We start from the raw sequence: 26,195 nt of genomic DNA on the forward strand, positions 1-26,195 counted from the left end.
ACCGTTTCATCCATTATCACAGGCAAATTCAGGGATGTTAGTTTTCATCCATTACCAATATTCATACACTCTACTCCAGGGTTTATATTGAATGTGATCAATCGTCTTCTGTGTTGATTCATTGCTACGCATGAGTGAATTGATCATGAGTGAGTCTGAGGCCTTCTCACAACACAGACTGGTGTATTAAACATCGGGATAACATATTTTTGCAATGAGTGCAATGACAGCACTTGTTAAGTCTTAGAAATAAAAGCTGAAGTAAAAGATTGCTTAATTTACTATGTTCTGAAATAAAATAAGAATGTGATACTTCTCAAAATACAGTGGTGTGCATAATTAATTTCAGATGTTAGGTTATGTACTTTTGCATCTTGTTAAATTTCAGAATGGCTGTTCCCATGTATATTTATAGTAAAATTGTTTTTATTCTACAGGGAGCTTGAAATTTATTTTTATAAAATGTGCAGGGTAAACCTATGCTACAAAGGAACAATAACAGTAAAAATTTCCACCTATTTGATACTTATATTTGCGTTAAGCAAATCAATTGATCATACACAGTACATGTTTCATTCCATTTTGGAACATCTTCAGCTGTATTCCATTACTTAGGTGAAAACACTAAGTATTTATGTTTTTAAGAATATCTCAAACAGGTACTTTGTTTTTCTTAAAATCTACGTAAATTTAAAATTTGCATTAAATTAAAATGAGTGTGGATGGTTGAATGGGGTCGAAGGCTGCATTAGCTGTGCTCCTCCAAGGACATAGTAGATTTTAGCAACAAGATTATGGGGAAGTAAAACAGCGATCTGCTTCAGGGATCCTGAAGTAACCAAATTCAAGAGATACTTTTGTAAATTTAAAACTAATAGCAATCACATTTGAAGGAGCAAACAAAGAGAACACCTTGTAATATTCAGAACAGTGACAAAGGAATGTTATATTTTCAAAAAACTTATTATTAGGAGACAAGCAGAATATTTTAGTGATAAAAGTGCTGGAAACATTTTTTAAAACATCTGTTCAAGTGAATAGATTTTTTTAAATAGGCTAACCATAAACAGATCCATTTCCCTCTCATTTCACCACCCCATTCAACCATCCAGATTGATTTTAATTTATTTCAAATTTTAAATTTATGTAGATTTTAAGAAAAACAAGGTACCTGTTTGAGATGTTTTTAAAAAGATAAATACTTAATGAGTTCACCTAAGCAATGTAATACAGCTGAAGATATTTCAAGATGGAAAGAAACATGTACTGTGTGTGATTAATTGATTTGCTTAATGCAAATATAAGTATCAAATATTTGGACATTTTTACTGTTACTGTTTCTTTGTAAATAGGATTTGATACGGGAAATGAAGCTGATTTCTTGCAATTGAAACCTAGGTTAGGTGATGCCGCTTGAAATAGGAAACTGGCAATGTTTGCAACAATCCTCTGGACTGATGCTATAGCAGTTCTTAAGAAGGAAATGTAATATGGGTGTTCAGTCTATTGGAATTAGAAAATACATTCCAATGAGTCAGCTGCTGCTTGGAAAACATCCGCAATAATGTTTAAACAAACTGATTGCTGTTCTGTAGTAATTTTAATGGGTTTGTGTGAGTTCAGTATCTTTCCTGCCTTTTATGAAAAATCATGCATAACCTTATAAGAAAAAACCTTAAACTGAAGAAATTTGCATTCACCAACAAAAAATTGCCAAAATGAAGCACAAACTGTAACTACAGTACAGTGTATAATGTAGATATATCCTTCTTTTATTGCTGTCATTGTGTAAATAACGTATGATGGCACAATATATGTTAACCCCCATTTAACAATAAAAATTCAGGTCCCTGTAAAAACGTTAAATAGGGGTTCTGCTGAATGTGGAACGTACCTTACACCTGATTGTCAAAATGGTTGTTTTCTCCATTCCGTCCCATTTCGAGATATGTACACTTCTTTTTGTACAGAGTCAATCTCATCTTGTAGTTTATAACCAGATACTTGGAGCTCGTCATTTTCTTCTCCCTCCAGAGAAACGTGATCGTCATCAGTTTTTTGGAAAAAACAAATTCAGGATCAGCCAACGCATCATCAGCTTCCTCTTCATGTTTACTCTCACTAATTTCATATAGATTTCTCATTAACCGCTGATGACCATCCATATTTGATCACAGAAACAATGCAGCACTCCCTAGTCGTGGGGGTAGTCGAACATTGTTTGTGTAGTGACCAGCAGGTAGGGCAGCATTGATATTAATGGATATGTCCATTTGATCCATTCATCATATATGTAATTTTTTGAACTGGTAGAGTAGTCAGCAACTGAAAAATATTTTTAAATCGTGTCAATACCTACTAAAGGAGATGAACAAATACACAAGTTTTTTTGTCATATACAGTTCATATTTTGTCAGTTACAAGCAATTGAATATTAAATCTGGGTCGACGCAATCCATTCAGATTAGAAGGATTAAATGGGGTAGAGACGAGCCTTAATGAACATGTCGAGATGCTGATAATAATGTCTAACGTCATTATAATGCTACAAGTGGGGCAGAGGTTACTTGTACATTCAAGGATGTGCTTCGCATACTCCAATGCAATCAGCTTAGGGCAGTGGTAGTGGTTATGAATTAAGTTCTACAGTATGGTTATATTTGGTTCAATCATGGCAATGTTTTACTAGGGTTTTCTTTGTCTAAACTTTCAGGGACAAGGTGATATTTTGAAACTTTTGATTCCAGTTAGGCCTTAATTTCTAGTGATCTTATTTTAAAAATTGCCCTTGAAGTATAGTCACAACATTATGTCTCTGTCGAAACTTGGTAATTTTAATTTTTGGAAGGCTGACCTTTGTCTGTTTGACCAATTCTCTTGATTTAAATAAATATTTGCTTCAGTTTCATTATAATTAGCTACTGGTTTTAGGGAGGTTATCATTTTTGATTCCAGAAAGTCTTAAAAGACTTTGAAATCTTTTTCATATGTGTCATGTCCATGTCAGTGAAACACCCCCTCTTTTAGAGAATGGTTATATAGTTGTACTTAAATAGTGATTTTCTTGATACTGAAACGTTATTTGGGGTATATTCCAAGGAGCTCCCACAAGGAAGGGTGGAATATTACGATCAATTTTCCAAGAATTAGTTTACCCCAAAATAATAGTAATAAGGTCCACGACACATGGTAGGAAAATATGCCAGCAGGGAGAGAAAAATGCCAAAATTAATTAAAAGAAAAACAGGTTAAACAACCCACAATACTAAATTCATAACAGGGAAATCAATTCATTTCCACCAACATCCATCAACAATCAACATCACCATCAATCAACATAATATTCTCATGGCAACGAAAATACGCTAGGAGAAAATGGCCAATCATAGGCCACCAAACAACAATAGGCATGTACATATTAAGAGACAAAAGGAAACAGGACGTCGAAAAATCACGAAAATACCAAACAAATTAATTTAATGATATAACCCAGAAGTAGGAAAATTAAGATGGAAAACGAACGTTTGTTCCACATCCTTGCAGCAACCCACTTGGTTAATAACCCTGCCAAAACATTGCATTAACCCCTACTTATTAGGGCTAGAAAACCGCTACCAATCATTGAGTATTAAATTTACAATTTCCAAGAATAAGAATTAATTTTAATTCACAGCAGGTGCAAGTCCCTGGTAAACAAAAGTAGTTTATATATAAGTTTTTGACTCGAAAAGTGTTCAAACACCGCAGGGCTAAAATGTAGAGTTTAGTTGATGCAAAGTTACATCCTGTTGCGGTACGCACTTCACATTTTGAAATATTCAGTTCACTAGTTGGAACAAGTTAAGGATGAGTTGGAAAAACACTTACAGTGTAGTATCTTGCCATAGTCGTGAGTTCGCTTCAGCGTCATATCCTTACTTACGTATTACACCTTTCCTACCATCTTCTCTCCTGTCATCGGCACCTATCTACTCATATAACTCTCGTTGGGCGATCATAATATCATGCCTCGGCTGCAAATGACCCAAAACTAAGATAACCATCATGTACGCGGGGGTCTCTCGCATGTATAAGTACGATGGTTGGAGGTATACATTTGGTTCTCAGGGTAAAACGTCTCATTAAACTCTCAAATTATACAAAACAGTCGTAGGTTCCGTTGAAGAGTAGTCATGATTCTAATCAATCATTCAATTCCCCCGCAAGTAGGTGAAAACCTGATATGATGTTCATTACTCAGCATATCTAACCTTAAATAGCTCTAATACTATCCTATTTCTAAGTATTATAAGTTACTTTGGGAAAAGAAACAGATAAATAAGCCTAGATCTAATTTATTAGCATGCTAATGTTTTATAATTAAAATAGGAATTAAATTATTAGCAATAGTGAAAAGAAATTGGATTCATATTATAATATCATTCTTGAGCTCGTAATCTTCATGGTAAACATAATTGAATTCATCATATTATATTCATTAAACTAAATATCATCCGGTCATATAACCATTTTCATTATTTTAATATGTTTCATTGGGTAAGAGAGGGATAATTCTTTATTTATCATGGAGGGAGTGGTATATATTCCTGTTAGTATTATTTGTGCTAGCTTTGGGACATCCACTGGATTCTCATTTGAAATTTTTCGTTTGGATTTTCATTATAACTTCTTCACGACATGAGATAAGTAATATGTTTCTTAATTACGGTTTAAAAAATATATCAATGCAACTATAAATGTACCTATCGATACCGATATCAAGCTTATTATAATTATATACATTCATATGTGCAAGATTAATTCAAGTAATCTTACTATAGAGTGCCACCATTACGATGATCAATCAGTTGTAAACGCGTAAGTTATGCCAAATGTTTTCATAAATACGTGCCATTGCATATAAAACCAACTCTCAAGTTATTCACCGCTGTGCCAAAATTAGGTTAAAAACCTACTCTACCGATCTACATTCATATAATAAGACATATTTTTAGTTATGCGATGTTCCTTCATCTGTACGTATATTCAGATTATATTGCATGTAACACACAAATAACCTAGCGATATGTCTGGCATCAATGCTATTTATCGATCATATAACGCTTGGACTGTAACATACATTCACATAAACATGACCTAATTCCATCTCTTGCATTGTTAACCTCTATATTAAAAACCGTAACCGACACAGAAACTCGCAATAACCTCATCTAGGCTTTGCTTACGCCGAGAACAATTCACATTTCCTCAGGCTAACGACATTATGCAATTCTCATATTTCAATTCTTCCCGATACCTTCATATAAAAACAATACAAATTCAACTTCATTTCAATAACCTCTGTGTTAGGGTGAAAACAGTCCAATAGCCTGAGTTTCCATTCATAAACTGCAACTCCCTAATATTTCATCATTTCCTTTCAATACAATAATCGTACTGGCCATGTCTGCCGATCAAGTGCTCATAAAAACTAGGTTACGTTACGTACATCGCATATATTCCTCTTAACCACAAATAGTTCGATATTAATTGGTCTTCTCAAGTAGATTAGCATATAAAACATGGATATGCTCATATTGATCTTGTTTATAACAACCTACAAATATCTCACGAGCACAGGGTTTGTATTACTTAAAATAGCACATGTCAGCGGTTAATTATTTAAATCCAGACCATAGTATTCACTTATTGGCACTTTATATATATCTGTAGGCACTTCTGCACTCAAATAAATATATCCTAGCGAATAATTAAAATTTTATAATGCAAACTTCGAAACCATATTACTTATCTCGTGTCGACTTTCCCGTTGCTGGCTCCTTCATCGACTAGGACATCTCGGAGTAGTCAATCATGTCCCAGGATCACGTCACGGCTGGATTCGGCTGGGCATCTTGGCTTGAGCTGAGTTCATCTTGCGCAATCTTCCTCCATCCGTTTAGGCGAGATTCATTACGTCACCAGGGATCATGCAACGAAAAGACAGCAAATATTTTGTAGAATACATATTTCTCTGGTGAATTGCAGGTTTTCCAATACGTGTACTTGAGTTTATATATTTTATAACTGATGGAAATATTTCTCTTAAATTATATATTTCCTCAATTTTGGTCTGCTTTTCGTCAATTATGTCGCCTAAACAGGTACTGCTTATAACTTGAAATAGTTTTTTCTGCGTTTTTTAGTGTAGATACGCCACTTATTATGCTATTCCGGCCTTTTTCTTTACGTCGATATCTGACTCGGCTGCAGACACACTTTACTTCAATATCTTGGCGTTTTTCTTTGATTCCTTAAGTATCCTGCAGATATTGGAGGTTTATTCCTTCGATTTATTATATATAAATTACTTTAGTATTTATAATTCGTTGATTTTCTTTCCCTATCTCGTAGTAAAACGTACAGTTCTTCCTTCACGCAGTTTTTCTTCTCAAGGTATCCAAGAATCGAGTCAATTCAATTATTTCATGGTCCATAGTTTTCAATCTTGGAAACTCTTTACTCTTTTGCTGGTCAATATCGACCTCCGCCTACTGATCAAGATCGATTTGTAGTAAGATTATATTCCGTTCGCATTTACGCCGCCTGAAGCTGCTCCGCGCCATATTTGTCCACTGTATTTCCATAATAGTTACTGCCTCAAATGTAACGTAATGGTACAGTATGGTAAAGGTAATCCTTAGAGTGCACTCCAAAATTCCAGGCGAGGTACATTAAATGGTAATAAAACTTAAAATTAACTTTCACAGTTCAAGAGTGCATAAGCCGTATAGAGCGAACGTCACCCTGGGTCCATGATAATCGCTCTATCCATCCCGGTAAGTGGAAAAGCACGCCGTCCTTCCATCACAGCTCACTAGCAAAACCTTAATGGTGACTGGCCAGAAGCCTACATGTCAGACCACATTAGCAATGTTTACGTGAGCATACTCGCTCGGTGGAGGGGGAGAGTGGCGAGATGGTTCATACCGACGACACTAGAATGCATGAGAATACTGGAAAAGGCACTGCCTGGCCATACACCACAGATGGGCACATTAATAACTTTAATGCCGGCGGAAGTTAATGTTTGTAAATATTGAAAACCATGGTATCTGTGACCATGCATCACTTGATGAATAACGCAGCGGCAAACCACATTAAAGACACGAATTTCAATGGCCATGCAGCCAGCACTAATGTATTCACAGAGAGGTATAAATTCTTAATCCGGTAATAGTCTCCCTCCCCGAAGCTCCACATATACAACATATAATGACTTTCATAAGGTGGTGGTCTGGATACAAGCTGAGTTTTTAATGGAATTGTCCGAATAAGAAAATGACCACCGATCATATGTCCCAGTTTATGCACCACCAGCAAGATGAATCCAATAGTCAATTAAGAACCAAAACATATATGAATTGAGTAAAAAACAATTGAGTGCATTTCAATGACACTAGCTGTCCAGTTACTTTCAATCATTAAGAAGTCCCATGCATTAAAGTGGTGCTACACGCATGTCGCAGGTAAATCTGTTAATGTTCTAGATAAATGGTGACCTCATGCTCCAGATCATTTGCTAAGTTTTAATTCCAATGAACAAGTCTCGCAAGTTCATATGTATCAACTGTTCAAAGATTTCGTTACTTTGTGGTACACACACACAACTGAACAACTTCTTAAATATTCACTGGTAGAATAATAAACCTTCTTATATTTAAATGCACGCGATTATAAACCCAAATTGAGATTATCACATGTTAGACATTCATTTTAGTATTGTTTATCGGACTTGCGTAAGTTAAGAAACGCCTTCATTTGGTTTCCATTTTAGTATTATTGCCAGGGTGGCATAAACCAATTTAACAAATTAAAAACGCCCAAAAGAGCAAGGAAAAGAAATGAACAAATATAGGAAAACAAAATTGGTGAGCATGTAATAAGATCACAAGATCCAACAGGTAAATCCTTTACATAATCTTAAACTGGATAAACTTGCCTTAAGACTACAGTATGGCATTGGATACAACTACTAGTAAAAGCAAAAGGAGAACAGGATTACAATAGAATACAATAAGTACCTAAACGGTCCTTGACCAGGTACTAGGAAATATATAACCATAAATATATCATGCTAAAATTAAATATATCGGCAGAAATTTGATGCACAACATATAAGGAAAAGAATTAGCTTGAAAATTAAAGATAGTCATCTCCTCGAATTAGTTTTCTGTGCACGACAGCAACCCTATCGGAATGCCACATAATAAAGACACCACCAGCAACAATGAAAACGAGAAGCTACCGTTGCATAGACATACAACTTCAAACATACACAATACACGGAAATAAGTTAAGCTTAGGAAAGAAGATACTGACAGATTACAACAAACCACAAACATGGTAAGTTCAATAAGTCCAGGCATCAATCAAGTAAGAACACGCTACAGATCATAACAGCTGATCCAGCAATGCATGATAACACAGCAAGAAACACATCAAATTATCGAACACAGCCACACCGACAGTACTCTTCATATAGATGACCCACCCAGAGATGCCAAATCATTTCCAGAATTGAAATACTAAGAGAACAGCAATCCACACATAATTTCAAAATAACCAGACGTTGACCAAGGGAGAACATGTTGTGAAGCAATAACACATTACACAGTAATCCAAGTTAATTAAAATTACAATTAATTTTTTAAATCTGTGGAGTAGAATCACTAATCAGTGAGCAAATAAATAAATGTTTAAACCCATTAACCCTCAAACACACGCGTATGGGGTGGAATCCACCCCAGGTCATTTTATTTCCTAGTGAAATGTACAAATAACTTTCCTGTGCTCACCCCGCTCTTGTACCTTTCTGGCTGGATCCCCGCAGAGAGAGTCATTCTTACATAATCTATCTTAAAATATCAAATTAATACAGTAATTCATATTTTATAATACAATGATATGTGGGGTGGAAAGCACCCCCACGCGTGTGTCTGCGTCCTAAGATCTGGCGCGTGTGCTTGAGGGTTAAATACACGACCAAAATCTAGAAATTATATTTTGCAATTAATCAATTGTAATGCTACGTATACACTCCATGCATAACCCGTCTAAAGAAGAGATAAGATCAGATATAGTTATACTCACAAATAAGAGAAACACTGAGAAACTGGATATGAGAAAAAGATCAATATCCATGGGTTACGGTAAATAATTACTCAAGGCAAGATGAATATAGTTAGCTGCAGTTCGAGACTACAAGATGTTTCAGATGGTGGATACGCGTATCAGCAACACCAAGTCAAGAATAGTATTAGGATATAGGAACTCATAATAACACCATGATGGAGCAGGACAGAAAATGGCAGAAAGAAATTCCGAAGAGTCACCCAATCTTAAATTATATTCCTCACAACTTCACCGAATTTTCAAACATATACATCAACAATGCAATACTCATTTAAATAAATGGTTTAGAAATACTCCACAATTAAGTGGCCAATTTGGAAATGAGAGCAGAGACCTGACACGATTCCCTACCGGTTATCCACAAGGGATCTCGGACAAATCTGGAATAGTAACAAGTGACATCCGTAGACTCACACTGTAGCCACACAGCCACAGGTACCGTGCGAAATATATATGAAACAAGGTAAATAAAATTTAAATGGTAGATCATAAACTAGGACGACGGAAAACGCTCAATAGAACGGTGAAGGAAGAGAAAACACCACGAAAAGACCCGATCATCGAATAGTGGGAGGCTTCAATACCACCTATGAAGTACTAGTTAATCCCATACTCAACTGGCGCCCCGCAGAACGGCAAGATGACCAAAAATTAATAGCAACGGATACTAACACTCCGGAGAGAAAAGGGCCAATAGACTGGCAGGTTAATCCAAAATGAACTTTATAGTACAGGATAAATACATGATGACGTCAGATTACCTGGGTATGCAGAGAATTAAAACAAAACAAGAATAGACCAGGTCATACAGGAATCACAAATTACATGCAAGCAGACCAGGTTTTTCTAAGAAGAGTGGTAAACCCATGCCGGGATTTATTTCCCAATCTACGGGCACACAGGGGTAAATTAAATGCAATACCGACCATACCGAAGTGTTATAACAATTTAATTATACAACACAATAACAATACAACCTTAATGAATCTCAACGGTCATGCATTAGCAAAAAAGGGGGGAAGGGAGCACTAACTATCGTCAACGACATGCCGTGCAGCCATCATGCCACCTCATAATGCAAACTTAAAACAAAATCACGTACCGTTACAACATAACTAACTCAGGACCAAAACCATTACCTACTAGGTTCGAAAGGAGAGAATCCATTGGTGCAATTTGTGAAAAATAACACCACCATAAGAAGTAGACGAGGTAGGACGACATGGACGTTACAACTCAATAGATTAACACACTTCATGAATAATACACCAATTTAGAGACAGAAACCAGGCAAGTAAGGTCTATAGAAGAATGCAGAATTAATACCACATGCACCCCAAAAATACAACAAATAACAACGTAGTTAACCACCATTACCAGAAAGGAAAACCCAGATGCCTAATTTTGTGAAGGTAGATAGGTTAAAATTTTACTCACCAGAAAATCAAAAGGACAGGAATGACTAGAAATAGATCACTCAGTTAACGGGTAATTCACAACTGATTACAGAAATGATTAAAAGTTGGGCATGAGACCAATCGGAAATTAGGAAATCGTACCACCAGAAGTTAGAGACCGAAAGCAGTGAAGACAGTTAAGTCCATGCCGTAAAGGCAAACAGCCATACACCACCAAGTCCGATCGACAGAGTTCCGCAATAACCAATATCCACAGGCAAATCCAAAACTCAAAAAATAGGATCTAGCACCGGGTACTATCCAGTTCCCAGTCAACCCCCCAAATAAGGAAACTAACCTAACAGATTACTCGGTTCGTTTAATGCACACCTAACAATACCACAACCGGAATAGACAGTTATATTACCAAATTAAAGTCGGATAACAAGACATAGGCAGTAGAATACTAGAACAGTTAAAGATAAATACAGGTTAGGACACCTTAACAGTTTTCATACCAATGAACAACAATGCACAGACCTAATATTATATGCAATTTTCCAAAATTTGCTACAAGACAAAGGCTACTACATAATAAATTAAATTAATGATGAAAATTTAGTAATCTTCAATGATCAGGATAGAATCAATTTATGATGGACAGAGCAGGCATGCACCCAAACCAAAGGAGCAATGAGATATTAACGATTAAATAAATAGGTGCCAATAGCGCAAGTGAAAGGATCCACACGCTACGAACCACAATCACATTTTAAAATACAATGGTAACAAGTACACGGTAGTAAGCTACTACACAGTGATATTAAGATTCACATGAGACATGAATGCAGAAGATTTGGTGCAGAAAATCATAACACGTTGTAATTAATTCGCACACTACTAAACAACAATTTTTGGAGATAAAAAGGTCATACGGTCAGGAAGCAATACTCAAAACAAAAATACTATACATGGAAAAGTTACTAAATAAAATTCACACGCAACCAGAATAGTTACAAAATAATCTAAAGATAATTAAACAAATTTTCTCACTGAAATGTAGCCCTCATCCGCAGGTCCGAACTACATACCATACGTATTATCAAGAAGCCCTTAAGAGAGAAGAGGGATCACACATAACCTGATTTTAACTGGGAAAATTGAACTCGCCTAATCCTCTTGGTGGGGTCACTCCCCAGTACCGATACTGGAGACAAAAAATGTAAAATAGTACAGGGACTTTGATACCTAGGAGCAAGCTTAGCATAAAATTTGTTAATTTCTGTACTAATGGTATAAGACCTGACAAAAACTAAATCCGCAACTTTCAAACTAGTTGAATTTCTACATTCGTCGTACTTATCTCTGCCTGTCTTACAGGATACCGACAATTTCTTCTTCTGAACATAGTTGGGTTTAGACAGGTCGGGAATATTATCAACACCAAGTTCGTTGGACATAGGAGAATACGGGGTGTAACAGAACATAAGGAACATGGGAGTTTTACTATGAGATTTGTGTGTGGCAGAATTGAAGGCATGGGCTAACCAGTGTTGGCAAGAATCCCACTTGGATTGGTTATTGTGATGATATGCAATCAGGGAAGATTTCAGGTTCCTGTTCATTCTCTCTGCGTAAGATGGGTTTGGATAGTTTGGAGTTGTAGTAACATGGAAAATGCTCAACTCGAATAGGTACTTCTTAAACAAGTGGCTAGTGAATGCACTGGCATTGTCATAAACCAGAAACTTGGGAGGACCAAAGGATGCGAAGATAGAATAAAGGCAACTTAATTGACGTACGAGAAGTCATAAATCTAGTGGGAATAATCCCGGAAAACCGAGTACGCATCAATACACACAAAGATATGAATGCTTCCCAAGGTAGAGCGAGGGAGCGGACCTACAAAATAGATGAATGACCTTTCAATCTGCGGAGAGGCTTCTGAAGATGAAAATAAACCACCACGGTTCTTCAGGTTGGGTTTACTGATAGCACAAGTTTTACAGGACTTAACCATTTCCAAATGAAGAATTTTCTAATTTTCTGCCTAGTTTTAAATGTGCCTAAGTGACCACCAATGCGTCAACAGTGATAATATTTGAAGTTGATTGGCACTAGGACCTTGGGAACAACAATAATGAAATTAGCATCAATTCGACGTTTTCAACATAGAATACCCTTCACCAGAGAATAAGGTTTTACTACCATTCCGTCACTAAGCTTGTCGGTGATTTCATTCAACTCAGGATCAGCTTTTAAATCGCCAAACTCATGGTATAACAAAGGTAGATCCGGAAGAATGGCGCCCACACTAACAATATTAGTTTCATCAATTTCTTCAACTTCAGATTTAACATCAAGGCCAAAGATCCCGTCAAACATTCTACTTAAACTGATAGCGGTGACATTCTCCGAACCTCTGATACGCTTAACCTGAAAACTAAAAGCGGGTATCCTAAGTGCCCATCTAGTGATTCTGCCCGTTCTTTTGGGTCGGTTCAAGGTCGAAATTTACATGTTCAATAAAGGGTCTGAATTTCTCAAGTGCAAACAGCACGTCCAAACATTCCAACTCATAGATTGAGTACTTACTCTCCAGGTTATTGAGTATCCTAAACACATAGGCAACGAGTCTACGACCGTCCTCATGGTCCTGAAAGAGTGCACCAGCAACAGCTTCTCCAGAGGCATCAGTTTGTGCAATGAAACGTTTACTAAAGTCGGGTATGGCCAACAAGGAGCATTCGATAAGGCAATTTTCAGAGTTTCAAAGGCTTCTTGCTGGGAGGGACCCAGATGAACTCGACATCCTTACGCCTCTGATAGTTAAGGGGTGAGGTACCACAGCAAAATTCGGGATAAACTTGCGGAAGAAATTTACCGGACCCACAAAGCTTGCAACACCTTTTACGTCCTTAGGTGGTTGGAATTCCCTGATAGCCTGGGTCCTAGATTGATCAACGGAGACTCCGTCGGGCGACACGACATGGCCAAGAAAGGATATATATAGCTTGGCGAAGGTTACCTTGGATAGTTTCCCGGTAAGACCAGCCTATTTCAAACGCTCAACGACTTCCGTGACATGATCCACGTGTTCTTCAAAGGTATTCGAGAAGATGACAAGACATCAAGGAATTGAAAACAAACTTAAACTAGATATCCCCTTGAATAGAATTCAGAAATCTAGTTAAAACAGCTGCTCCGCAAGATAGTCCGAATGTCAACCTGAGGTACTCAAAAATATTCCAGTCCGTGATGAAGGCGTTTCAGGGAAATATAAGTTTTAGAGAGCGGAATCTGATAATAGGATTGATTTAGATCTAACACGGTAAAGAACTTGGGCGGAGAACCACCCAAAACATGTAAATCTGGCAAAGGAATGGATTGCAGGATGATTGTGCGATTAAGGGATCTGTAATCGATAACGGCACGGTACCCTCCAGAGGGTATAGGTACCAGATAAACCAGAGAGGCATAAGGAGAAATGGACGGTCTGATGACACCATCGGCAAGCATTTGGTCGATAATCCTTTAGAGTTCTAGCATGCGAGGAGGTGAAAGAGGTAAGGAGGAGTTCTAACAAGTTGGTTGTCAGACAGTTCAGTATCGTACTCCAATACATCCGTCAGTCCTAACTTGTTGGTAAATACCTCAGGAAATTGATGGCACAAGTTACGGACTTTATTAGCTTGTTGATAATCCAAATGATCAAGATCCAACTGATCGATTTCATTGTTCTTCCCTGGTAGTGGCTAACCTATACAAGAAATTCTGAAGGTACCCAAAGGAGCATCAATAATATGGACGTTACAATTTGAGGAACATTTAAAGTAGAATTGTCTAGCCTGGAGGTCTAAAACGAATCCGGTCCTTGACAAGAAGTCAGTGCCTAAAATAATACTGCAAGCTAGCTTCGGAGATACCAAGCAATGAACCTTCCAAGTAAAATTAACAATACGCAATATCACGTCAACAGATCCAAAAACTTCCATATTATCCTTATTAGCCGTGACACATGCAATTTTGACATTGTGCAACTCAGGCAGTTTACAAGAGCACCTTATTTCATCATACCAACTGGCATCAATTAAAGTGGACTGTTGACCTGCGATGTGAGGAGGTGAAAGACGGTAAGCACCGAGCTCGATAGCTTCAGTCGCTTAAGTGCGGCCAGTATCCAGTAATCGGGAGATAGTGGGTTCGAGCCCCACTGTCGCCAGCCCTGAGGATGGTTTTCCGTGGTTTCCCATTTTTCACCAGGCAAATGCTGGAGCTGTACCTTAATTAAGGCCACGGCCACTTCCAATTCCTAGACCTTTCCTATCCCATCGTCGCCATAAGACATATCTCTGTCGGTGCGACGTTAAGCAAATAGAAAAAACAACAAGCATCATCATATATGAAAGTGACAACGTTACCCGAGTCATTTAAAGCAGCAATCGGTTCATTATTCAGCTCTGCCTTCGCGAAGGTACTTTTAGACTCAACCAAATCGGAGATTTTATTACATTCCTGCCCACAAATAACTCTCTCTGAATCCACAGAAAATTCAGGGGCAAGATTCACAAGTATTACTATTAACCTTTAGTCTTTTTTTTTGCGTTTTTTGAAAGAGGTTGGGCAATTATGCTTAATATGCTGCCTCGACCCACACAAATAAGAACAAGGACCAGTACTACGCTTTATTGACGGGCGAGCATTCCGAAGGTGGTCACGTAATCCACAATTATACCATTTTTAAGATTTCCACTATCCCTAGATTGAGGCGAGGCCGGGTTAAAAGGAGGAGGGTGGCTGATGGGTCTGGCCGCGTCCCCGTGCTTCACATATTCAGCAAAGGTACAAGCAGCCTCTAATTCCACAAAATTAGTCGGACTCTTCCTGAGGAAGAGGTAGGATCGGTTGTAGGGAGGAAAACCTTTCAGAATATGCGCTACCATTTCTTCTTCTGGCACCGAAATTCGAAATACCATGCAATAAAACCTCGAGTCTAAGATATAGTTGAGTCCTAAAACAATATTGGGGAAACAAATTTTGCACTGCTAAAGAAGGAATAAATTTTGATAGTACAAGCTCATGAAATTCCGTAATCTTTATATTCTTCGAAATAGCTTCAGAAATTTCACGTTTCAGGATTCCCTCACAATGGCGGAACAAGGCATTTAGAAATATTAAGTTCACCAGTTGGAAAAAGTTAAAGATGAGTTGAAAAAACACTTACAGTGTAGTATCTTGCCGTAGTCGTCAGTACGCTTCAACATAATATCCTTACTTACGTATGGTAAAGGTAACCCTTAGAGTGCACTAAAAAATTCCAGGCGAGGTGCATTAAATGATAACAAAATTTGAAATTAAATTGCAAGGTTGACGAGGGCGTAAGCCCTATCAAACCAACTTCACCCTGGGTCTATCCACCCCGCCAAGCGGAGAAGCACGCCGTCTTTCCATCACAGAACCTTATTGGCGACAACCCAGAAGCCAGAAGTCAGATCACAGTCGCAATGTTTACGTGCGCATACTCGCTCGGTGGAGGGGGAGAGTGGCGAGATGGTTCATACCGACGACACTAGAATGCAGAAGAATACTGGAAAAGACACTGTCTGGCCATACACCACAGATGGGCTCATTAATAACTTTAAAGCCGATGGAAGTTAATGTTTATAAATATTGAAAACCATAGTATCTGTGACCATGAATCACTTGATGAATAACGCAGCGGCAAACCACATTAAAGACACGAATTCCAATGGCCATGCCGCCAGCACTGAAGTATTCACAGAGAGGATATACATTATTACTCCGGTAATAGGAGGATAAATAAAATAGCTCGTCATTGTTGAAATAGGGATCAGCAGAAAGGAAAAAGGAAGCAAGGAATAGTATTGGGTAATATTTTGGAGATAGTATTTATTATTAATACTATTATTTATTTATTTTCCTAAAATTGTACATGTACAAATACACGGAAGTGCCTCCATCCCCGTATGTATGTGTGCATATTCTCTGCTGAATATTCACAAATATATAGGCAATTTTAAATTTACATACACTGACTGACAGAGCAAATGCAACACCAAGAAGCAGTGGTCAGAACTTTATGCCAATTGCAGGGTAGACTGACATCACTGAGGTATGCTCATGATGTGAAATGCGCCGCTGTGCTGCGCACCTAGCGAACGATAAATGGGACACGGCGTTGGCGAATGGCCCACTTCGTACCGTGATTTCTCAGCCGACAGTCATTGTAGAACGTGTTGTCGTGTGCCACAGGACACGTGTATAGCTAAGAATGCCAGGACGCCGTCAACGGAGGCATTTCCAGCAGACAGACGACTTTACGAGGGGTATGGTGATCGGGCTGAGAAGGGCAGGTTGGTCGCTTCGTCAAATTGCAGCCGATACCCATAGGGATGTGTCCACGGTGCAGCGCCTGTGGCGAAGATGGTTGGCGCAGGGACATGTGGCACGTGCGAGTGGTCCAGGCGCAGCCCGAGTGACGTCAGCACGCGAGGATCGGCGCATCCGCCGCCAAGCGGTGGCAGCCCCGCACGCCACGTCAACCGCCATTCTTCAGCATGTGCAAGACACCCTGGCTGTTCCAATATCGACCAGAACAATTTCCCGTCGATTGGTTGAAGGAGGCCTGCACTCCCGGCGTCCGCTCAGAAGACTACCATTGACTCCACAGCATAGACGTGCACGCCTGGTATGGTGCCGGGCTAGAGCGACTTGGATGAGGGAATGGCGGAACGTCGTGTTCTCCGATGAGTCACGCTTCTGTTCTGTCAGTGATAGTCACCGCAGACGAGTGTGGCGTCGGCGTGGAGAAAGGTCAAATCCGGCAGTAACTGTGGAGCGCCCTACCGCTAGACAACGCGGCATCATGATTTGGGGCGGTATTGCGTATGATTCCACGTCACCTCTAGTGCGTATTCAAGGCACGTTAAATGCCCACCGCTACGTGCAGCATGTGCTGCGGCCGGTGGCACTCCCGTACCTTCAGGGGCTGCCCAATGCTCTGTTTCAGCAGGATAATGCCCGCCCACACACTGCTCGCATCTCCCAACAGGCTCTACGAGGTGTACAGATGCTTCCGTGGCCAGCGTACTCTCCGGATCTCTCACCAATCGAACACGTGTGGGATCTCATTGGACGCCGTTTGCAAACTCTGCCCCAGCCTCGTACGGACGACCAACTGTGGCAAGTGGTTGACAGAGAATGGAGAACCATCCCTCAGGACACCATCCGCACTCTTATTGACTCTGTACCTCGACGTGTTTCTGCGTGCATCGCCGCTCGTGGTGGTCCTACATCCTACTGAGTCGATGCCGTGCGCATTGTGTAACCTGCATATCGGTTTGAAATAAACATCAATTATTCGTCCGTGCCGTCTCTGTTTTTCCCCAACTTTCATCCCTTTCGAACCACTCCTCCTTGGTGTTGCATTGTCACTGTCAGTCAGTGTATTTACAAATGTTCCGCTTTTTCTACGCTAAGTTGTCTACTGCTATCCTACAGTGTGTCCCTTTTCACATTCCTATCTCTTATCAGTTGTCTAAAAAGCAGTGGCGAAAGGACTTGGGTTAAGACGCAGCAGGTCGCTATGCAAGTTAGGTTCCAAAAAGTATAAGAAAATAAAATATATAAATGCAACGTAAATTTTAATCTAATAGCAGTTGTATATTATTGTTTGAAATAACTCCACATGTTGTATATGAGTTAATAATGTTTTTAAATACAGAGGATATTATGAGTAAAATTTCCACGAACCTACTCCGCTGGCGTAGCAGGGGGAGAAGTGATACTCCCACGTGGCGCTTCCCAGGTGGCGGATAGGGGGTCCTAAGCGGCTTGCTGGCGGACTTGAGGGAAATAAAATACCTCTCGCGGACCAAACACACAACCCCTACTGTGGGTTGGGGGACGCAGACCAAGAATACACCCACGTTATTCCCTGCCTGTCGTAAGGGGCGACCAAGGAACCACGAAACTACTTGTGATTAGTACCACCATGCGGAGAACATCATGGTTCGCTTTTACTTGCGCGTAGTACCACTATATTAGGTACCAAATAGGTTTGTGATTAGTATCATAGGAGCACCGTGCGATCGGCTTCTGCAGTACCTGTGATTAGTACCACCATATGAGCGGGACCATGAGATGATAGCTACCATGGTCCTGCCTTGTCTGTGATTAGTACCAACTCTATGAGGAACACCGCAGAATAGTGCAGGTCCCTGTGGCTAGTACTCTTCTGTGATGAACACCATAGGTTTGCGTTGCGTGTAAATGGCGCCGCAAGGTGAGAAAACCCATAGGTCTCTATTGCATGTCGAGTTTCATAACCTGTGTGTAGTACCATAATGTGTGGAATACCGCAACTCTCTGCTACTTTTGATTAGTACCGCAACATGACAAATACCATGTTCTACCTTCCTAGAGGTAAGTAGCGTTATGCGGGGCCGATAACTTGGATTTTCGACCCCCTTTAGACTGCAAGCATCATCCATTCAGTGTTACGCTATAGCAACAGTCCCTTGGTCAGTAATCCTATTGTTTTACGTAAGTTTCTGTGAATGTAAGGCATTGCGGGTCGCATCCACTGATTGCTTTAAATTCATGTCCATTCGTTCGTTCTTCGTCCTCACGTATTGAGTTCTGGTCAGTTGAGAATTTTGGACTTTTAATTTGTCATACCATTTCGTAACATTGGGGGCCGATGACCTCGATGTTAGGCCCCATTAAACAACAAGCATCATCATCATTGTTACCGAGTTTTAGCGGTAGTTATGCATGAAAGAAGGTGCTGGGTGGTGAATGGATCTCAAGCTACTAAAGTGAAATTAATTTTAAAATTTAACGAGGTTATATTTTCTTTTCAAAAACAAAGCAATAACAGACATGGCAGGTACAATGTAGCAAAACAAGGGGAGTTACAATATTTACAGGTTTTGGGCTTCACGCCCTGACTTCAGCGATCAGCTCAGTTTTACCACAAACACAAGTTTTAACAGAGGGGCAGAAAACCCCATTCATCCCTAGGAGCCCCTGGCTCCGAATTACACAGAAAAGCCTCCACGAGGCATATGACACTCCATTTCCAAAAGAGCGATCCGCCCTCAAAATTTAAGCCTCTCAAAGGCCACCCCAAACTCTACCTTCAAGCTGTCCTCTAAGGACGTATTCACAGGGGTAAAATACCCAACCTACTGAGGTCTATTACATGAAAAGAAGGTTGATTACATGACCTCTAAAATAACAATTTGAGAGGAGGCTAACCGCACTCCTGATACACTTTGTTTTTAAAACCTAATCTGGCTCTGGGCCGCTAACGCAAGGGCTAATCCCATACTACAGAGGTGACTTAGAGAAGAACACTTTACATTACATAAACGAAGAATAGTTTGAGAAAATAAGTTCACCTCAAAACAAATGTGAGTGGGAGCTCGAGAGGGTTAGCACTCTCTATCCCAATATGTAGCTTTACAAGAAAAAGATGAAAAGAGTAATTACATTTTAGGAAAAGGTTACATGATGGAAATGCTTCGAACCCGCCGCGAGTGTTAAACTGCCGACCTAGCAAAAAAAGAAGTTATTAATAGGCCATTACCTGGTGTTGAACGGCTGAAGAAGAAAGAGGCGCTTCCCGCCTCCTGCTATGTACTTAATACACTGAAAGATGGAACAGAAGTGGCCCCGAGACCCTAAAATCAGCAGTTTATATCCTCTCGCGGAAGATTCTAGGCATTAGGGGAAAGAAAACACCCTCCCACAAAATTTTTATTGGCTAGGGAAAAGAAACCCCTACATAGAGGAAAAGGAAACACATTATTGGTGGAAAATTAATTAAAGAAATTCGGGATTGGCTAGATCCAAACTAAGGGGAAAAAGAGGGGTATACAGCCAACTTAAGCAATGACAGAAAGAAATTTAACAAAGAACAAACTCTTGAAATAAAAATTTCTCCAACAAAATAGTTCTTTGACTCCGCACTAGGTCGCACTATAGTTGATCTTAAGTAGTGTCCTCTAGAAGAGAAAGTTCACACTTCTTACTTCAAGCGAAACAAAAACACATCAAAAATGACACAGTTCACAAACTCAAAAATTTCCAGGTAGTGACATCTTCTGAGAAATTAGTAGATTAATAGTGTAGATAAAGTTCAACCTTCCTCCAGAAGAGGAGTTTCAACTGGCGCAACTTTTAAATAAACGGTGTAGAGGTGTACCGCCCGGTACAATCATCATTAGTTAAATTTTGTAAATATTGTAAATTTATTAATGATGAGTTGTGTGTTTAAAAGAAAAAGTTAGTGTAAATTGTATAATACTGTATTTTAGGAAATTGTCTTCCTGTCTATTCATTGACAATTTAATGCTTGATAGTAAGATATTTTTGTGTGCCATTTGCCACCAAGGTAGACACCTCCATTGCATTTGAAGTGATTTTGATTTGATTGTTCATTTCCGCTCTTATATTTTTTTAAATGGGAGATAAATTAATTATACTCTCCTGTCTCATACATCTTACACACTAAATGGAATAACCTTGCCGTGCTGGTTTCTCCTAAGATAGTCAGTAATTCACAGGGAATGTCATCAATTCCAGGAGCCTTGTTCCTATTTATTACTCACAGCTCTGTCAAACTCTGACCTCAAAATTGGGTCTCCCATTTCATCAGCATCAACAGCCTCTTCCTGTTCCCGAACCAAATCATCTACATCTTTACCTTGATACAACTGTTGGATATGTTCTTGCCATCTTTCTGCTTTGTCTTCCTTTCTTAGAAGTGGCTTTCCATTTGAGCTCTTAATATTCATACACCTAGATTTCCTTTCTATAAAGGTTTCCTTAATTTTCCTGTATGCAGCACCTACCTTCCCTAGGACCATACAACCTTCGACATCCTTGCACTTCTCCTTGAGCCATTCTTCCTTAGCTACCTTGCACTTTCTATCCACTTCATTCTTTAATCGCTTGTATTCTCTTCTGCCTTCTTCATTTCTAGCATTTTCGTATTTTCGTCGTTCATCAATCAGGTCTAGGATCTCCTGAGTTATCCATTGATTCTTACATGATCTTTTCTTCCTTCCAAACATTTCTTCAGCAGCCCTACTGACTTCTTTTTTCATGAATATCCACTCTTCCTCTATTGTGTTTCCTTCAGCCTTTTCATTTAATCCTTTTGCAAAATGTTCCTTGAAACAATCCCTCACATTCTTTTCTTTCAACATGTCTAGATCCCATCCCCTTGCATTCCTTCCTTTCTTCAATTTCTTCAACTTCAGATGGCATTTAATGACCAACAAGTTGTGGTCGGAGTCCACTTCTGCTCCTAGGAAAGTGTTCCAACCCAACACCGGGTTTCTGAATCACTGCCTAATCATAATGAAGTCTATTTGATACCTTCCAGTGTCTCCAGGTCTCGTCCACGTATACAGCCGTCGTTTGTGGTGTTTGAACCAAGTATTAGCAAGGACTAAATTATGATCAGTGCAGAATTCACCCAGCCGACTTCCTCTTTCGTTCCATTGTCCCAATCCGAATTCTCCTACTATATTACTTTATCCTTCTTTGCATACCACTATATTCCAGTCTCCCATCACAATTAGATTCTCGTCACCTTTACATATTGTATTAAATCTTCTATCTCTTTATATTGTACCGGTAACGGCGGTACAAAAGTCCCCGTAATAGAAATCTTTAAAAAAACTTACGCGTTACGCTCCGGACCGGCTACGAAAGACTGACTGGATGGCGAGCAACAGCTGTGTGCGTGTGACGTAGAGAGCGGGTGACGTCACAGCATGCCTCACCACAACACAGAGCCTAGACTGATGTGGAATGTTCTTCGAGTTTCTATGGGTTATAACTTTCCACACAATAATAATTAAACAAATTTAACAATATCATCGTGTAACGCGATCCTTTGTCTACGTTCCTGCAGAGTTTCACGTACATCTGGCATGAGGCGATGAAGTTATGGAACGAGATGTGAAGGCCCGGATCAGGTATAAATACAGTACTGTTTCGCTCAGCAGAACAGTGTGTGGCCTGAGTATGTGGCCAGAGTGTGTATGTGCACGCTAGGCAGTGGAGTTCATACAGTCGGTTCGCGAGGACCGTGATCTAGCGTGAAGCGGCTATCAGTCTTTGAGTCCGTGGACTTTAACCCAATCGCGTCGAATATGGACTTGTACGGATTTCTTTATACTGTGAGTGATAAACTTTTACTCCGACGGGACGTGATATAAATTGTGCTTCGTCTGAACATTATCGAGTGACTGTTTATTCTACACGAGTGTCTAAGACTTGCGAATGTTTTCGAGTGCTCGTAATTTGAAGTTTAATGTTATGGACAGGACTTAGGACAGTTTGCTCCTTACAGAGTACTAAATACTTCAAGTTTATGAGACTGTGTTTTAATCCAGATTTACTCGATTGCAAGCATGACTACGTCACTAATTTACCATTTCATGAACTTTAGGTCATGAACTGTAAACTGTGCATATGTGAACTGTGCATTTCAATTCTATTAAACAGCACATTTCAATTCTACGAACATTCAGTTGTGCGTTTCGATTTTACGAACAGTCGAACCGAGGACTGTCAATACATGATTAATTTCGTCTTTTAATTTCATGTTATTATCAATACGTGAATGAGTTCGAATTCACGAGTGAAACATCTTTATTTTCGTATCCAATTAAATTAATTTGAACAGTGTTTCAAACTAAGAACTAAGTCGTGCGGCATTACTTTACATTATGCCAAGTGCCACAAACTTCAAGTGACTCTGTTAAAATTCGACGATAAGTTTCGAGTGGACTTTTATTTTTATGAGTATTAAACTTACATGCTCATTCGAGTCTAGTGGCCTTATTTTCATTTAACACGGCACAAAATTTAGTGACATTTCACCGTGTGATAAACTCTCAAAGATACCTTTTTTCGTGTTTGAACCTTGTTAAAACCATTGATAAACTTTCCTCTCATCTGTGCAGAAGCAGTCTTTGCATTAAGTCGCCCGAAGGCTTAACGATATTCATTCACGTTCATCGTCTACGAGGACTACCTCAACGCCCTTCATCAGCACCGTATGGATCTTCAGGACGTCGGATGGATCTTCTAGAACTTCCATCGGGGGAGGAATGGTGGTTCACTGGTATGGAAAAAGGAGGAGCTGCCGGAATCCAAGAACATCGCCAGCCCTAGGACGAGGTACATTTTCTACTGTATCTGCTGTACAGAGGTGACATGACTTTGAATTTATTAATGAACTCAGAGGAAAAATTTTAAGATTTATTTGTAAACAAACCCTCTCCCTCTGTACGCACTTCAACGAATGGTACACGCCCTGCGTCTCATGTCTACCGAAGTACCACATTTACTGTTACAGATGAGAGGGGGAGAAATTGGCGCCCCAGTCGTGTTGGGGCCGATTTGGAGTGCAGTAGAACTAGAAATTAGCGTTTCAGCAATATAAGAACTTAATTATGAGTGCAGTAGAACTTAAATTGACACTTGACCATTCTATGCTCAATTTTGAAGTACTAGTAATAAATTAAGAAGTGCAGTGATAGACAAAATCGCACTAAAATCGTGTGACTTAGCAACTTAATCCATATACATTTCCAGTGCTTTGTGTGGAATAGCCATTAACATTCCAAAGAACTTTCTAACAAGATTTAACTTTTCTTTTATAAGAAGTGTTTTCAATGATATGGGATAATTTTTTTTGTGTCTTAAATGTCTTGGAGAATTTTCTTTTTGGGAATGTTTGAATGACTTAGAACATGAACTTTTAACCATTGGACAATAATGGTGATATCTGAATTCTTTCAAGTAATTTATGATTTTCTTGTTGCTGGGTTTAAATACATTACCATCAAAATGGAAAATATTTTAGCTGCTATTGAAGCTCTTAAGATTAGCATAAATGAACGTATTGCCGAATCGCATGCTCAAGTAGGTGCTGATTTACAAGCTCGTATTAACGAGGCCAATGCTGCAACTGCTCAATTACGTACTACTTTAGAATCTCGTATTAATGAGATTAACACTCGTATTAATGAGGCCAATGCCGCAACTGCAGCCAACTTAGAAAGTCGTATCACACAAGTAACTAAAATAATTAATACCAAGTTTACCGAAGTTAATGCTAATTTGGAAAATAGGCTTACTAAAGCTGGTTCTGAAATTGAAAAACGATTCTCAGAAACTAATGCGAAGATTAATTCTAAGTTTACGGAAATAAACGAACGCCTCATCCGTGACTTAGAAACAGTAAAACAAGACCTTAAACTACAAATAGTTGAAGACTTAAAAGCTTCGTTTCCCACCTCACATCAATTGATTAAGGAAGTTGAAAGCTTAAAGGCAGAATTTAAAGAATCTCATGGTCAGTTATCACAGGAACAAGCAAAAATAGCCTCTATTCAGGATAACATCCATGAATCTTTTAAGACTAACTTCCAGAAAATAAGTAATGAGGTTAATTTACTCAAAACAAAGCAAGAGGAAACAGATAAGCACGTAAAAACCCAATTAGATAGCGCACATACTCAAATCATTCGCATAGGCCGCGACGTAAATGAAGTGAAGCAGGACCTCGAAAAGGAAGTCCAGAGCGTGGAAAACTCCATCCATGTACAAGTTAAGACTATCAACGTCGAATTGCAAGGAAAAATAGAGACCATTGATAATAGGATTACTCAGGTGGAGAAGGAGGTGTCTACACACCAATGTCAAGGGTCTAGCGGAGATACTTCTAGCATTTCCACAGTTTTAAAATTATCAGACGATAAACCTGCAAAATTTTCCGGAAAGGAAGAGTACACAGCGAAAGAATTCCTCCTCAACATTGAGGAGTACTTTCAAGAGAATAAAGTACGATCCGATCATCAATTGAGGATAGCTTCTAGATTATTGGAAGGGAAAGCATGAAATTGGTACACAGCATTTAAATTTAACATTAAAACCTATGATGAGTTCAAGGAGGCCTTGTTGAAGAGGTTTTGGAATTCAGAAATTCAACATTTGATTAAGCTACAGTTGTACTCCAGGAGATACAACACAGCGATTAATTCTTCACGATATTCCGACTTTCTCATTTCTCAATTAAAGAAGATGCAATTCTTTGATCCTCCTTTGCCACAACAGGAGTTAATACAGGTAGTAACTTTACAATTTCCGTCGCATGTACAAGAAATTCTTGTGGCAGCCAATGTTCAAGACCTAGAACAACTTGATAATTCATTAAGGAAACTTGACACTGCCCATACACAAAATCCGCCCAGGGTTGCTAAGACGAAAGAGGTTGCAACCAACCATGCCGAAGTTAACAACCCGCCGAGATCGAATCCCGAACCCCGTGAGGAAGTGGAACCACGGAGAGATTCATTATCTCATTTCCGGCGATTTAGGAGACGTCCATACGGGCAAAGTACGCCTTACAGACGTAATCAAACGTGGAAGAAACCTATTGAGTCGCTTACTCGAGATGGAGATTCGCCGAGAGCCGAGATCGAAAGAAGATGGGGAGAAACTCGCGAATATATCCAGAATCGAAACCGGGATGAAGGATTACCTGGCGCTACCTCTTTAGAATACCAAGTGCAC

This window comes from Anabrus simplex, chromosome X (assembly GCF_040414725.1).
Source record: "Anabrus simplex isolate iqAnaSimp1 chromosome X, ASM4041472v1, whole genome shotgun sequence".
NCBI classification, from domain to species: Eukaryota; Metazoa; Arthropoda; class Insecta; order Orthoptera; family Tettigoniidae; genus Anabrus; species Anabrus simplex.